At 42.8% G+C, this 17,189-nt stretch overlaps 1 protein-coding gene across 1 annotated transcript in view; it reads left to right on the top strand.

Annotated features, from left to right (window-relative positions):
• The first annotated feature begins 1,638 nt into the window (after positions 1 to 1,638).
• Positions 1,639 to 17,189, top strand: part of EZH2 (enhancer of zeste 2 polycomb repressive complex 2 subunit) — a 50,731-nt gene continuing 35,180 nt past the window's right edge. Inside the window, exon 1 of the mRNA XM_059818266.1 lies at positions 1,639 to 1,648. The gene's annotated coding sequence lies outside the window, so the exon portion shown is untranslated. The remainder of the gene's footprint in view (positions 1,649 to 17,189) is intronic.

Genomic DNA, 17,189 nt, shown 5'->3' with positions numbered 1-17,189 from the left:
TTGGGAATGAGGTTGCGTTTGTGATTTATTCCCCCCCCCCCCAAGAGACTTTTATCACTCAGGACCTCATTACGGTGGCCGCAACTCGTTTTTGGAGCTTCAACCCCAAGGCATTCGCAAGGGAGAGGGGAAGTGGTATTTGGCAAGGAAGGGTGACGGGAATAGACTGTGGAAGCGAGGACGCGGCTCACGTTCCGGCGCACCTGGGAAGCGGTGCTCGATGTGGGACGCGCAGGAAAGGGATACGGTTACAAGGGAAGGCCGAAGTACTGCATTGGGAGACTTTGCAATTTTATTTTTCACGGTTGAAGATGAAGAAAGGCTGGAGCGACTTGAGATGACAGCGGACTAAAGGAGCAGGAATCCTCAAGGTTTAAGCACAACCTCGGCAACAAGATTGATGAGCGCGGCTCACAGATTGGAAACGAGGGAAAAACGATAGCAACCTTAGAGGCTGGAGACAGCACGGAACAAGCGGCACGCTCCAAGCCCGATACGGAGCGGACACCTCGCTGCTGCCGTGATTTATCACCAGTCCCCACGACGGGGTAGGGCAGGGTTTTGACAGCGGAGACACCGCTCTGGGTGCGGAGCGGGGAGGCAGAGAAGGCCAAGGGGAACGGCACGACGCAGAAGAAAAGGGCAGGTGCCGGTGAAGTTTGGGAAAGCAAAGGTCAAACGACACGAGGCGAGGGGGCATCACACAACTCTGGAAGGTGACTCAGCCGGCCGACATCCGCCGGGCCGCGGGGGCCGGGGGGGAGCCGCGGGGGCCCGGCGGCGGGAAGCGGGCTGCAGCAGGCCGCCCTCGCCTCGGCCCGGAGCCGGCCGCGACCCTGGGGCTGTGGCGCCGCCGGCCCCCGGGGCCGGGAGAACCGGCGGGAAGGGCCGCCCTGCCCGCCGGGGAAGCAACAGGCGGGGAGCGGCGGCGGGCGAGGGAGGCGGCTGCCCGGCCCCCGCCGCTCCCGCCCGGCCAGCCCCCCGCCTCTGCCACAGGGCTGCCCCCCTCCCGCGCGCGCAGCGGCGGGACCGTTAAAACCGTTACAGCTCCCACTTTCGAACTGATTCAAACTCGGCAGCGCCGGGCAGCGCGGCCCCTCCCCGGGCTGCTCCGCGCTCCCTCCCGGCGCCCGCCAATCCTCTCGCCGCCCTCCTTTCTCCTCCCTCTCCCCCCTCCACGTGAGGCGGCGGAGAGTTTCAAGCCTCCCCGGCCCGGCGTGCCCCGGCCCCGGCCCCGCTCGGGTGAGGGGGGAGCCGGGGCACGGAAGGGGCCGGGGCCGGGGAGGCGGGAGAGGGAAGCGCGAAGCCCCCGGTCCCCCGCGGGCAGCGCGAGAACAAAGAGCTCTCCCACCCCTCCCTCCCCCCCCCGCACGTGGGGCGCGAGCTCCCGCCCCTCGCCCCGCCCCTCGCCGCGTCTGATTGGCGCGGCGGGCCCCGTCCGCGGCCATCCAATCGAGGCGGCGCTCGGCGCTCGCCAATGAGCGCGATGCCGATTGGGCCGCCGCGTTTGGCGCTCGGTCCGGGAGGGTGAATCCGGCAGCCGGAGGCTGAGGGGAGGGAGAGCGGGCGGGCGGCGCGGCGCGGCGCGGAGCTGGCGGCGGCGGCGGCGGCGGGGCGGCAGCGGCGAGAGGCCGGGGCGGGGGGCCGGGTGAGTGAGCGAGCGACCCCTCGCGGGCTCGCGGCGCCGGCGGCGGCTATTTATAACCGGCTGTCTTTGTAATGGGGGAGGGGAGGAGAGCGCGGGAGGAGGGGAGGGGGCGGCGGGGGGGAACGGCTCCCGGGGGGCAGCCGCCTCCCGGCCCCTTCCCGCGGGCGCGGCGGGGGGCGGGCGCCCGGCGGCGGGCTGGGGGGGGCGGGCGCCGGCGGCGAGACACGCGCGCTCCCGGCCGGTGACAGCTGGAGGGGAGAGACATGGAGTCTGAAGTGCCCTTTGTCTAAGTTGGCTCCGTCCAGCCCGACCGGCGGTTCCCCTTCCGACCCCCGCCCGGCGCAGCGCAACCCCGGACTGCGGGCGAGCTCGTCGTCCCCCTCCCTCCCAGGGTGGGGGGCGGGGGGGGAGAGCGGGGAAGACCCGCGGCGGTTTCCTTCCCCCTCCTCCCCGTCCCTACCGACTGCGTGCGGCGGCCGCCTCGGGCACAGTTTAGCCGAGGGGGCAGAGGGGAGGTGTGCCTACGCCTAACGCTCGCCGGGCAGGCGCCGGGAGAAACCCCCCGGTTCGGCCGGTGGGCAGAGCGGCACAAAGCTCTCCCCCACCGGGGCAGGGCTCCGGGAGGTTCGGACGGCTCCGCGCCGGGCTCGGGTGCTCACCGCTCCCGGAAGCTGGCGCTCGGCGGGGCGAGCCGGGCGGGGAGGCTGAGCGCGCCCCGGGCCGCCCGCCCGCCCCCTGGAAACGGGGCTGGGGAGGCGGGGGGGGGGGGGGAGCGGCTCCCGGCCTCGGAGGGTTCCCGGTTCAGGGAGGGAGTTTAAGAAAGGCGAGGGGGTGAATGAGTCCGGCGGTGGCTCCGGCGAACTTGCGAATGATTAAGGGCAGCCCGCCATCCTGATCTTCCCGAGCGCCGCGAGAAAGTTCCTAGGGAGCTGGAAATCCTGGGGTTTTTTTGGATCTGATGTCGCCGAGCAGGGGTATGCAGGGCGCTCCCTAAAACCAGGCTGTCTGGGGAGGTGCGAAGGAGGAGGGTACTGGGCAGAGCTGTCCCCGAGCAACAAATGTGCGATCGGATAACGATGAAGAAGAGATCGGCGCGTTGTGGCATCACGCGTCTGTGTTTGACGTTAACAGGTATTCACGGGGAATCAGAAATCGTTGTTGGCAGACAAAAGAAAAGCCCTCTGTGCATAGATGCGGCAGGAATGGGATAATAAACTTGTACATTACTCAAGATACTTATTTCCAACTTACAAAGCGCTATCCTTATTTCATTGGAGCTAGAGAAAAGTTTATTTTGTTTTTTTAACTAAGGAGCTGGAAGTTCAGATTCTTGGTCTCTCTAATAAGAAGCATGTAACAGTTTGAACAAGGTTGTTTAATTGTTGCAGGATAGGTTTGTCTTCATTGAAGTCTAGCAATAGCTGAAGCTACGGTTGCAAGTTTGGTTCTTACTCATACAGATTTCAGTGAAGAGTTTTACCAGCGTTTTTAGTGTCATCTTAACGTCTAAACTGGGATTTCCTGATAGATAGTTCATCTTTTTTTAGGGGCTGGCGCATTGAGATTCTTTAGCTGATTTCTAAAAATTAAAAGGTCATTCTTTGTTTGTCCCTAGTGTCTATATCAAATTGAGAGTCCGGGGAATGTTTATTTGTGGTAACAATAAAGCATCTTCAGAAGGGTGAGTATTACTTGTACACAGTGTACTGTAACTACTCTCACTTTAGATCATGAAAATGTGAATATTTAAGATCTACAGAGGCTTTCAGAAAGCAGGCTTTCAGTATTTTAGGAGAGACGACTCAAAAGTTTTGTGCGATGTGTCGAGTGTTTTTTAACTTCGAGACCTAGTGCTTTTTCAAGTACTGGCTTTAAGATTGGTACACCAAAAATGTTACACTTCTTGTTGTGGAGTTTCCTTTACCAAAAAAAAAAAAAAAAAAAGAGGAAAAATACTTCTCCCCCCCCCCCCCCCCCCCCTTCTGTCTACATGAGGAATGAAAGTAACAAAATTAAACAACCTGTGGAGATATCTGTGATGGTAAAATGTTCCATGAGATGCCAACAGCTATTTTTGTCTGGAACTTTGGAAGAATTCAAGATTCTAATTTAGGACAAAAATTGGGGGGGAAAAAATTAATTTTTTTTAGATTTTCTTTTTTAATATGTCATTTCACCCTGAAAAGTGATGGGCACTGAGAATCCATGTCATCAAAAGGTCATAAAATTTCTTTGCTCAGTTTAAAATGAGCTAAAGCGGTAGTGTGTAAACTTAGGCCGGAGACTTGAAATTCAAGCTCAGTTTTTCTTTTTTCCTTGGTGTATTTTTTTCCTCTCTTGTTAGAATTGCCAACAAACTGAAATACAGTGATTTCGTTGAAGATAGATACACATTCAAATGGATTTTTGTTTGTTCTGTAGCATTGCAACATTCATAGGCGAAATGTAAATATATTCCTGCGCTTCTGCTTACCTGCAAAGAAACTTTGACTTAGCGAAAAGGGAATTTTTGTAGGGCATTATTGAATGCACTAACTGTATTATATAGAGAGAGAGCGCAAGCTAACTGCCACTTTCTGTAAAGCGGCTTATGTCAGAATAAGCTACATCTAGTGTACTCCAACAACATTCCCAGAAAAGTTGGCGGGCTCTAAAATTCCTCTCGAAATTAGTCAATAAAATCTGTTCTTGTCACCATTCACAAAAAGATCCTGCTTCTTTAGCTGTATATATCATGTATACATTTTAATAAGTTCACGGCTATAATGTTAAAATTGAACAACAATTTCAGATGACAGTACTACATTCATGTGACTGAATGGCGAGAGTTATTTTTTAAAAATGGCTGCAATACTGACAGAAGGCATATTTAATAAACGTTTGCTTTACGTTGTATTTGAGCAAAAATGCTGTAGGGAACTTTAGTGTTGACTGTAAACTGAAAGTTCTGTAACTCTACATTAGCGCTTTTAGATGCATCTTAGCTGACTTGAGGAGAAGTAGCTGTGAAACTTAAAGGGGGAACAAAGATTTTCCCAGCAGGGATGCTGAAAACCTCAGGAACAGGACCTGGCCTTTGCTAAGCAAGGAAGTTTACTGACTCAAGTAGGTCACCTTTACAGAATTACCTATCCAAGCAGAATTCAGTTTACCAGATTGACAAAAAAAAGTGGAGGAAATGGACTACATACTGTAAATATAATTCTTAATGATTTGATGAGGTGTTTGAATAATACTTAGATTCGGAAACAAGACTCCTGCTAACAGAAGCTGCAGGACAGTAACGGGGGGTTTATTTTAATGTTAAAGCTGCTACCGACCTTCTGTTCATGCTATCAGCAAGATCCGTGGAGAGCAGTGCTGGGCCCATTGAAGTGGTGTCTGATTGAAGACAGCATCTATCCTGTCTGTATGTATAAATTTATCCATACATAGATGCTAAATGTATAGATACATCTATAGATATATGTTTATGACTTGTACAACTGTTCTAGAATGGCTAAGTCGATCTTTAAATGGATGAGTTGCTCCAGTACTGACTTAGTTTATGTGATGACTTCAGTTAAGCAGCTATGTCTGGGAAGAAGAAAGGTGAGACAAAGAAAAACCTTGTATAAAATGGATGCAAAACAGGGAGAGGTGTTCCACAGGGGAAGGACAAAAACGTTGGTTACAAGTTAGCAGAGTGCTTGGGTTTGTTTTGTTGAGCTCTGAGTATATGCCCAAGAGTTTTGTTGAGCTAAAGATTAAAGGGAAAACAATCCACAGAATTACTGAGTAGGTGTTATATCTGTTCTCACAGAGATCAGTTAAAGACTTCGGGATGATGCTGTGTATGTCTATTTGCAGATGAGGTGAAACTAGAGAGTGAAATTTGTTGGAGGAGGGAGTAGCAAGAAACAGTGAAGTTTTCTAAAACACGGTGCTGACAATGCTGCTTTCTGTAACTGGTAATAGTAAGTAGTTTGATTTGTTACAGGCTTTTTCGAGTTGTGCACCTAGATTTCCACTGGGATGTGTCAGACTGTGGACTTGAGGTCTGGATCCTCGGTGAAAGTGAGGAAACTACCTCCAATGTTATAGTCAGAAAATGTATTCTGAATTAAAGAGATAAAGTAATACCAGTAAACATGGGTAGAGGCAACTCTTAAGAAGAAGAGTGAAAAGTGTAATTGGCATATAATATTGACAAATGAAGCTTCTTTTAAAAATAGTAAAAAAGAAAGTAATTCTTAAATATATAACTAATTACTTAACCACAGACTTGTAAATTGCTTGCCACTTAAAACAATATTGGGAGAGAAGAGGATGTCTGTTAATGTCCCTGCTGTGACCAGAAAAGTTGTAAACAAACACACCCCCCACCCCAGATTAATGTGGGTCAGGCCCTTATTTTAGGAATCTTTTGGCTACCTGGCTGAAGTCTGCATACAGGATTTTTCAGGAGTTGTGCCTCTCTCTGCTCAGTTTGTGAAAAATACTCTTGTCTTGGGAAGATTTCTAATGCATACTATGCTTCTTTTCTAATGGTAAAATCAGTAGTACTTTTGAGGTGAGAAGGCAATTTGGAAATTTAGCTAGATACTGTGCATGTTCTGAAAGCTGTGGATAAAAATAACAATGTAATGATGTGGCTGGATCAGTTCAGTATTGTCATTTGCTTGAAAATGTGATGTAGTGCTTCCAAAGCTTCTGATTTGGCTATATACGATTTCATTAACAAATGAGGTAAAACTGACACCCTACTGTGTGCAAATAAAGACTTCCTTGATATGCAATTGCAGAACAACTTCGGAATTTGCTATTGGTTTTCTTTTTTTATATAGGCATATGGTGCCTGCTTAAATGACGTTGTATGTGTAATTATGCAAGCAAAGTAGTACAAATTGCAGTCCACATCCTGGGATTTCTAAGATGTGAACTGAAAATAAATCTTTACAGGAGGGTATGATTTCTTTATACTTTGAAATGATTTTTGCAATCTAGAACCGGGCCTATTTCCCTTGTCAATTTTTGTTGTATCTGGCTCCTTCCCATTCTGCCTTTTACGTGCTTGCTTCAGTTTTTCCTGCCATGCATTCTCTTTTTCACAGCCTGCGTGTTCGGTTTAAATCCCAAAGCCATCAGATGTAATTTAAAGAAACAAAGTATTTGAAAGGAAGGAAACTCAAAGCTCACAAATTCATATATAATTTTTATTTTTTTTTTTTAACGTGAGCTAGTTTCCATGTTTCTTAGCGTGAGTGGATCTGGCAAGCTTTATATTTTTGGTGTGTAGTTGCCTGATTTCATTTTTTTACTAGTAAGATAAAAAATTCTAGAGATGGAACTCAGTTTGCTGCTTCTGCCAGAAATCAGGCAGATTTGCATTACAGCCGCTTGATTTACCTGCCAAACTATACCATCGCAAATGGATTAAAGTCATTAAGTTATTGTCGTCTCTTTTTTAATTATACAATTTATAACCAGGGACAGCATAAAATCTGTCCTTTGTGACAACTTCTTCCAGCTACATGTCCACTACTCTGTGCCATGTTTCTAGTGAGTATTTTTTACTAATGTATTTGCTGCAAAGTTAAAGCCACTGTTTAACTATTGGAAGAAGAGAATTTTAAGAATAAAACAACCTTTTTTTTTTTTTTGAATGCTGTTACCGGTGTTTAATCCTTGCTTTGAAACTGGGAGACATAATTGGTCCCAAAGCCTTACTATTTGTAATTCTCTTCCAAAGCCTAAGGGAGCTGAGTGTTTTCACTGGAGGGTAGTAGAGTTTTTTTGGGTTTGTTGGGGTTTTTTTTCTGTTTTGGCTTGGTTTTTTTACTTTGTTTTTAAGATAAACTGTTTCTCATTAATTTTCTCCATTAAATCAAGCTTCTGGAAAAGTAGTCTCTCTGTTTTTTCCCCTTTATAAGCAATATTTAATCTAATGTGCAGATGGATTAATCCCCATATACCTTATAGAATAGGAATGCCATACGTTAGACCCAGTTATTTTGAAGGCTTTAACATGAGAGTTGTGTGAACAACTCTTATGGTTGCTTTCATCACTTGAAGCTCATCTTGGAATTTTTCAGACAATTGGCAAATACCAGTTCAGCTCCAAAATTTGCCAGACTTCCACAATAAATTCTACATACATGGAAGCGTAATGTCTTTCAAAGTTTAGGCTTTTTGCCTACACAGGGAAAGAAGTATGGGATAGCTATTGAACTGCTTAATTGTGGTGTGGCAGGGTTTTTGCAGTACGGAGCGTAGGTTGCTTTTGTGTGTGTGGATTGAGCTGAAGAACCTGTGGCTATTTTAGAGTTTTTAGAGTAAAAAAGGTGTGTCCACAAAGCAAGTTCGGGTGGAATAGGCAGTGCACTTCAAATTCACACCCTAAATTATTTTGCCTGTGGAGACACGTCTTAAGTGTTCCCAGCAAGTGTTACTTTTTCTGCCAGATTTATCCAGGATATCAAAAAACTAAATTTTAAGAGATGGAGGTGTTAGGCAACAGAGGTTATTTGGAATGTGTGTGGGAGTCATCTAACTCCTCTGGGTGTCTGTGGGTGAATGTGAAGGGAGAAATTCACAGGTTCGCATTTGAACAACTCAAAGGTGAAGTTCAAGTTTTATGCATAAAACCTTACTTTCTCCTGACAAATAGCCAGGCTTGGTCTTATGTAAGAAACGCAGGGTGGTTTTAATGGTGACTTGTAAAAAGCATGATCAAAATCGGGCTTGAAACTCTTTGTTGCCGTTCTGCTGTTTGGAGTTTTAAAATGTTTTATCTGTTTTTTGATCCAAATAGTCTTACTCATGCATGCAAATGTAGTTAAAAGTATTTATACATGCAGATATCCAAGTAAAAAACACTGCTGCACACTGTTTTGCTGATGTTGCCCAAACTGAAATGAGATGTCAGTCGATTTCAGTTAGTGCCAATTTTCGTTTGATCTTTAATATAAAATACTTGGTTATGATCTCCCCATTCTCTCTCCTTCCCCCTTCCCCCGCCCAAGTGGATGAGTACTTGAACATGTTATTTTTATTTCCAAAACAGTATTTTTCTAAAAGTATCAAATGTTGAAATGTTCTGGAAGAAAGCAAGAATATAGAGAATTCAGAAAATTTTTCTTTGAAATGGTTACTCTTACTCCTTACATGGTATTCAGTAATTATTTCATGTCTGTTTCTGTTTCTCTAAATCCTGAAACTGTACAGATACAGAGAAAGAACTTAATTGTTGAAGGGAAGAATACCTTTGAAAGTTGCAGGCTTGCATATACAGACTGATTGTACACTCTAGTAAGAATTTATCTTTTTCTTTTAAAGGCTGCCCGAAAACAAATTATACTACGTTACTTTTTTTTGATCTACTCTTGTATTTGTTTAAGGAAATGTATTGGCAATCTAACTGTTTGCATTGAAATCTTACTTTGTTATTAACAGATATAACTTCTTTCTTTTTCTCTACTGAAGAAAATGAAACTCTGAGAAGTACCCGTAACCATTATTTCTTGATGAGTAAATGTTCTAAATGAAGGACTCCCACAAAATGAGATAATGTAAAAATATATCTATTAGAGAAAAAGAAGTCATCAAACTGATGCCCTCCTTCTTCTTTAGGGCTGGTAGAAAATCTGAAAGAAGCTGGCTTGCTTTCTAGAACAGTTCTGTTGTTGGATCTTACTCAGGTACTTCATGTTTCATCAACCTGTAGTTAGTGCCATTGATAAATGCCAAAATAAAATTACTAAAATGATTGGGGGTTTTTGTCAAGACCAGGTGAGTTCATGCTTTTTTTTTTTCTCCTTTTTTATTATTTACGTTTTTGAAGCAGATTGATTAAAATTATTTTAGACATGAAAAACCACAGGCAATTTTGGCTATATTTTCTGAAGTACTTCTGCAAGGTCTGAGTTATTGACAAACTCTGAGTTGCAAAGTTTTTAACATGTTGGCAGATAGGGTAAGGGGTGTTGGATACGTGGTAGTTGCTTTGCTTTGATAGTCTTCTAACCCAGAAAAATAAAAAATTCTAATGTAAAACCAGCAAGAAGATAAATTAAGATTCCTCATGTTTTTTCCAGGAAGGAAAAGGGAGTGGAGGAACATTTCCTTCTCTTTAACATCCAGGAGCTGCTTGACTCCTCATTCTTCCCTTTCTTTCCTCCTTGTCTTGGGTAAAGAGTTGGAGTTTCTAGTATCTGCCTGGTCACTTTATAATGGTGGTAGAAACTCCTGAAAAGAATATTCAAGTAACATAGTGTTAAGCTCTCTGTGTGAATGAACTGTTAGGGGAGAAAGCAAGAAATAAAATACCGTGGGAGGCAAATTAAAATTTTATTTTATTTTTAAATCAGATGGGGAGCACGATTGAAGAAAATGTGAGTTGTGTGAGCCCTAGTGTTGCCTCATTTCCCTCCTGTCTTGTGTGTCAGTAACTGAACGGCTCTCATTTGCTATGTGAGGTGAGCATTTCAAATAATAAGTGGTGTGAGTTTCAGTATGAATTGAGCACCTCCAGAAATTGATCTGCAGGCTTAGGCATTTAGTACTCTTCACAAGGAGCTGAAAATTGAATGCCTAAGGCCATAGAGTTCACAGAGTCTTTAGATGGGGACAGGGTGGCTGGATGCTCACTTTTCTTTTCTTCGGTCAAAAGTAGCAAGGTGTTTTCAGCCAGAGGACTTCCTCACTCCTGTCAGTGTCCGGCTGCAAAAACGCGCATGCTGTCAGGAGGGAAATGGTAGCACAGGTACAGGAACAAGTGGCAGGTAAAAGTTCTTTTTGTAGCAATGCCAGCATGAAGTAGGGGTGGTGCTTGAAAGTCAAAGCCATCTGGTCCTCCATACAGTTTTTATCTGGTATATTTGGGCAGTAATGAGAAACTGTGTTTGAAGAGATGCATTTAACTGTTAAAAACAGACTAGAAACAATAATTGATGAAGGAAGGTAGATGTTGTGATCAAGGCAAGCAGAAGTCAGGAGTTACGTATGGGGAGGGAAAACAGGGACTCCTACCAAATCTGGAAGTTGGATGGAAGGTCACAATTCCTAATATCTGAGATAGGAGCATTTGCTAGCAACATCTAGGGGTACAACACAGGATTGTAGCTACTGTGAAGTAGCGTATGTAATTACGTTGCATACTGGAGCAGAGGGCAGGTATGGCAGTGAGTCTTCTGATTTGCGGTTAGCTCCAATGGCATTGCTTGGGTAGGGATCTGCTGTTATCTGTTAAACCATCAGTGTCTGCAGCCCAAAATGGTGTTTCTCCCTAGCAATTTTTTTTGTTTTTCACGACTTCCCTGATTTTTTTTTTTTAAAGTTTATTTTTTATAAAATGAGTGTTCACACTGCAGTTTTTCATAATGCCAGGGCACTTGCCTGCCTTCGTGAATCTGTTGCAGAAAACATACGTAACTTAGTTATCTGTAAGCCATGTCACATTTGATTTATGTTTGCCATTTGCATCAGCCTTGTTACCATAGGAAAGCTAAAAATCAGCCATTTAGAGGAAATTCTGATTACGCTGATTAGCTCGCATCCAAGGAATTGCCTATGTTATAATAATTTAGTAACCACTCCAACTAATTTTAGTTTTGGGAATAATACTGCAAAAAAATATAGTCATTATAGTTAATAAGTTAGTTATTTGTAGGAGTACTCCTACAAATAAGTAGTTGGATTGGATTAAGTATGTCATGAAACTGTACCCTTAGTTCACTGACAGCCGTTCATACAGCTGTAAGAGAAGAGGGTGTGTACAGTTATTTTGTTTATGATAGACACCTTGATCAAGGTAGCATGTGATAACCAAGTGTGAATTTGCCACAAAATGGTGATTAGTTTTTTTTTTTAAGCCTTTTTTGAAAGAAGATGAAATTCTTAATCAAAAGATACAGAAAAGCATCTTGGTAATCTTGAATATCCTGAAGTGTCATTTGGGAGCTATTAACTTAAGGAGATGCTGGGATAGTAGCAAGGCCCAAAACCCATTGTGTTTGGGAAGAAATAATTGAGGAGGCACATCTTTTGAGTTGTGGGGAAGCAGGTCGTAGAGGAGTTGCTTATTGTGAACATGCGTACTGCTTGACTTGCTTATTGAGATCTTCTAGAATGTGTCTAAGTTTACTTAAAAATGAAAAAAAAAGTGAAATTGAAGTCTGGGAAAACGAAACAAAAACCAACCAACCATGTAATGTTCCAGGGTAGAGATCAGGCTCCTGATCTTAAGTACACTCAGTGCAAGGTAAAGCTGTAGTCACTTAAACGACAGAAAGTAGAAGGTCTGGAAAGAGTGACACTTCAAAGGCACTAAGGTTGTTCTATAAGAGAAGCAGAACCCTATTAGGATAAGAAGACAACTAATTTGAAAAAAACAGCCCTTTTATGTTTTTTTTTTAATTTATTTTAAAGATAATGGTAAGTTTATGGAGAGTATGTAGCACTCTAGTTAGACTACATTCTTAATTAGTGAAGAGCTTTCCGATCTGTCTTTTTTAATTATGATTTCTAAGAGGTGGAACTGAAGACTCCAACTGTACCATTAAGCGGAGAAGGCCTCTTTCAAATGAACAAACACCCTGGAGAGTAGTGGGAAGGAGTGTGTGAACTGACTAGTTGATCAGTTCCACTGATGAGAACAATCCGTGACTACACACTGAACTAGAGAGTTCAGTCTGATTAAGCTCTTAAGCATGTTAATTCACAAGTTACTGTTCCCTTAATAGGAGTGTTGTTTTCCAAATTCTACCTGTAGCTAATTGAAACACCAAGAATTTTAGAATACAGTGGTGATTGTTTTCATCTTCTGAAATACTAAACTGGAATTTAAAAGGCAAGCAAACTCCATAGCATCAGCTTTAAAAATAGCATGGTCCTTGGTTTTGAGGTGGCGGGCCCAGTTCAGAGTTGTATTGACTTGTATAATAGTTCAGGTTGGCAGGTCGTCTGATCCTGTCTCCCGCTCAGGCAAGGCCAACACTGAAATTGCCTTTTCCAGACCACTTTTAAAATGTTTTCAAGAATGGAGATTCTAGCACCTCTCTGCTTAATGCATTCCTATGCTGGACCACACTCACTGTGAAGAATTTTCTCCTGATATTGAAATGAAATCCCTTGCTGACTCTTGTCTGTTGCCTCTTGTACTTTGATTTAGCATAGATTAGCATGTCTCAGTAGAAGGGCTAGGATAGTGCTCAACTTCTGTGATCATCCGGGTTTAGCTCCGATTTGTGTAAGAAAGCATGCTGTTCAGGGAATTAATTCTTTTATGTATTGGTTGAAATTCTTGAAGTGACTTGTCCAATTTTGATAAGGCCCAGAAACAGGCAAAAACATGACACATGTTTTAAGGAGTCTGTTTAGCGGTTCGGGAGCCTATGTGTAGTATTCTTAAGTAATTTTATTAAGAATAATGAAGCCTTAGACTTGTACTAATAATAGGAAATGGAAAATGACCATTGTTAACCCTTGGTTTGAATATATGCAGTTGTTGTGAATGGCTGTAGTGGGATGGATGAGGCAGAACTGAATTGAACCAACCTACACTAGCTTTTTGTTTGTTACGGACATCTTCTATATTTGTCTTGCACTGGCAACTAATGTAGACAAGTTACAAATGGTTGCTGCTGTTGTTTTGCCACTCACTACATCTTTTCAGAGCAATCTTTAGTTGATCTAGAGGTAGCAGGAAACACTTCTTGAAAGCTACTCGCAGAAGTAGTTTGCCACATTAACTGCTTTGATTGTGCAAAGTCTTGTAAAGAAGAAACAATTACGCAGTGTGAATAGTATGTTTTACATGGTACGGAAGGTAAGTGTTCTAGTCTAAGGCAAGTGGATGATATGCTCTAATGGTTTGCTGACGTTGGCAGGGAGAGGCGTTGCTCCTTTCCCTTGACCCTGGTTGCATGGTTCCTCTTCTCTGCCAGTCTGGGTGCTTATCAGGCCAGCATGAACAAATTTGGTCCAGTTCGGAAACTCTGCTTCAAGTGCAGAAAAGATCTGATTTGATGTAACTGATCATCTCAATCAAATTTGTCACATTTGCCATGTAAATTCTATCTGAGATGCTGAAGGAGTGTAGACGGACAATGAAGAGAGGAAACATATACCATTTTAAGATCCCACTTCCTTTCCCAGTCCTAGCTGAGAAGTACATTAGGATGTATTTGTCATCAGCTTCCAAAAGCAAATAGGTAAGTGAATGTGCTCCTTAGTTTTGGTTAAGTTGAAATGTTGTTCTTCAAAGTTAAGGTCTGTTAGGTAACTGTTAATATGCTAGTAACCATTGATTCTGTCAGGGAGGAGAGAGTGCACTGGCCCTGGATTTGACAACTCTGTCAGTAGAGGCAAAAATTTTAAGTTGTTGATACATAAAAAACCCCCACAATATTGTAGTGACAGATTGCTACTTTTGAATGGATTCCACTGACTGAAATGTATTTTAGTGTTGCAAATAGTAATTGCAAGTAAGTAACTGTGTCACAGTAATAGGAGCTTAATTGTGATGAGCCCGCTCCTAACAAAAGCATGCCTGTTTATAGCAGCAGACCTTCTGCTTTTGGCGCTGCCATATTACCTGGAAAGCCTACAGCCGTCATCAGTCTGTATTGGCGGTAGGGCTGACGGTAAAATGTCTTGGGTGTGGTTGCTGCCCACGCTGCAATTGAAACGCAGGCTTTTAATTCTACTTGCAAGCAAGGGTTTTTCTGCTAACTTGAGGGGAAGGACAAGGAAGTATTCTGAGATTTGGACATTTGCTTTCACACACAGACATTATGCCTCGGTTTGGGGTTATGGCATTAGTACATCTGAAGCTGTTGATGGTTCTCCTCCTTACATCAAGTTTGCTAAAATTAATAGTTTTGCCTTTGACAATAGCTTGTGTAACAGTTTCCATCTCTTGAGTAATCAAGAACATTCTTGCAGAACGTGGAATCTTGTTAGAGTTGATCACAAGTGTTTTATTAACCTACATCATCCACTACCACGGAAGCATGTCAGAATGAGGAAGGACAGATGGGCTATTTGGAGTTACCTGCTTAGATCAGTTCATGCACTGACCAATTTCTTTTAGACACTGCCAAACAGAGCCCAAAAGAGGTTAAGCCTTTGTAGGCTGATACAAGCCTGTTGGTATTTATCTGCCCAAAGAGTGGCAGAGCTGGCATGGATGGCTTAGTAAATGTTTCCTGTTTCTGGTTGTTAAGAATGATTTTTCTGTACTGGTAAAACGGAGTGGCAGAGAGACGACATGGCTTGACAAACACTAAAGCCTAAAACTGTTCCTCTCCCCCATTTCAGTTCTTTGCCTCTTGTTCCTGCCCCAGTGTTGCCGCCTGTTCACTTGTGTTGATTCAAGAAGTCATGTGGCTGCTGAACAAACCACCTTGTGGAGCTGATTTTGTTGAAAAATTGTATTTAAAAACTAAGTGTGTTTATTTTCTGGGCTGTTCAGACAGATTTTTTTTTTTTTTCCCTGACCTAGTTTGATTAACAGAATCATAAGCACTTGAGCTCTCACAGTAGAGAAGGCTGAGTAGAGGTGGAAATGAGTGACCGGGGTCACTGATACAGCGGACAGATGATGTCTTTTCCAGGTAAAACTGACACCAAATAGCATTTGAGGAAGGTAGTTGAACTGATGGTAGCATTTGATGTAAGTTCTCTCTAAATTTAAACATCCTTTAATGATACAGAACTTCAGCATATGGAATAACAACATCATGTAAATTTTAAAGGACAGATAAGTACGTTTAGGTATTTTGTGATTAAAAATAGGTTGGACTGCGCTGTAAACTTAAAATACCACATTTCTATAACACAGAATAGTAAAAAACACACTGCAGTTTACTCCTATCTATTTCTCTGTGACTAATTCTGTAAAAGACTAAATGTTCTGTACTTGTTTTTTAGTGAAATATTAGTAAACTACGTTAATGTTTCCTGTGTTGTTGTATTTCGGAGCTAGAGATTTTTATTAGTCGGTCTGGTTTGATATCTGAAATACCCAAGCTGACAGTGGCCTTGGGAATATTTTTATTCCCATGGAAATGAGAATGTGCTATTTTACCTAGATAAGTTTGAAAGAAAACCATGTTTTGTTTTGCTTTAGAAAATCCAGAAGATACAGTAGCAAGCAACTACAAAACTTCTAGGCGTATTTTTCCGTGTGTCTGCTGATAGCACAGGTGAAAAGCCCTTTGAGGTGCTGGGAGTGTCATTCTTGCCCCACCCCTGCAGCTTGCATAACTTAATGTGGAAATAGTTAGTAGCTCTGAAATCACAGCAGTGAACAATTTTTCTTACTTAGCTCAAGAGACTAATATTGTTTCTTGACCACAGTTTTTTTTTTCATGAATCTCTGAGCTGTTAACAAAAGTGTGATGTAAACAAAGGGGATGGATCTGGCGGATTACAGCATTAATTTATAATTAACCTTCCAGTCTTTTTTTTTTTGGAAGTCTGGTGATATGTGTTTTATTGATAGTTTATTTTCAGGTGCTTGATAATTGTAATAAGAGTCTACTGGAAACTGCTTACTCTGGAAAGGTTTAGGATAGGTTCATAGAGAGTATTGTCTTGGTTTGCATTTAGGGTGCATGAAGTAAAATACTAAAAGTAAATTTCCAAGAGTTTCTAAGTAATCAAGTTTAGTTTAACATAGCTGAACAATACTTAGCTGTGGTTGAACAATCGTTTTGTTGTACTGTGCTGTGTAGAATCCTGTAACATGAAAGATCATTTGAGTTTTTTTCTGAGGTGGTTTTGGAAAGTTAACAACTTTAGGTCTAAGCTTAATGCATTGATTTTTTGATACTTGAAATGTATTTTTTGTTTTGTTTTCTAGCAAGTATTGAATTTTTTGCAGGCTTATAGAAAAATCTTGTTAATCCCTTCTTTTGCTAAAATTCTGCTATTTGAGTTGAACATGAAAGTTGTCCTAAATTCTGCTGCCTGAGTGAAAATTTTTTTTAGTTTGAGGAAAAGCATAGAAGGGTGTGGTTGGGTTTTTTGTTGGGTTTTTTTTGTTTTTTTTTTTTTTAACTAAACCCCAAGTTTTGTAGATGCTTGAAGAAGTTTAATGATGACTTCAGATAGGGTTTAATATATAATAATTTCTCCATTAGTAAGATTGGTATGCTTAGGCTGAAAGACCTGTATGCTGTCTGGATCTGATAACAGCTTACATTTAAAAGAGCGTGCCTGCCACTCCAGAGCAAACTGATGTATAAAACCAGCGCCCGTTTATGGTGTAATTGCCTGTACCAGCTTTTCCTTGGTGTTGGTCTGAGTTCCTAACAATTCCTTCCTGCTTTATAGCTGTGCACAGGAAGCCATGGTCGGGGATGGGGTCATCAAACTGATCTGTGTTTCAAAAAACAATCACAAAAGTGAGCTTTTATTTATCGTTGGTCAGTGAAATCCAGTCTACCGTGCATCCCTTTGAGAAGAGCGGCTGCAGCTCGGTGGGCAGTATTGGGGTGAGAATAAAGAGTTGGGAAGGGTGGGATGATTGTCGCTGCTGTATGTTTTAATTCATAAA

Source organism: Gavia stellata, chromosome 6 (genome assembly GCF_030936135.1).
Source record: "Gavia stellata isolate bGavSte3 chromosome 6, bGavSte3.hap2, whole genome shotgun sequence".
NCBI classification, from domain to species: Eukaryota; Metazoa; Chordata; class Aves; order Gaviiformes; family Gaviidae; genus Gavia; species Gavia stellata.
Note: the sequence above shows the minus strand (reverse complement) of the source record. Positions and strands in the feature narration are given on the sequence as shown.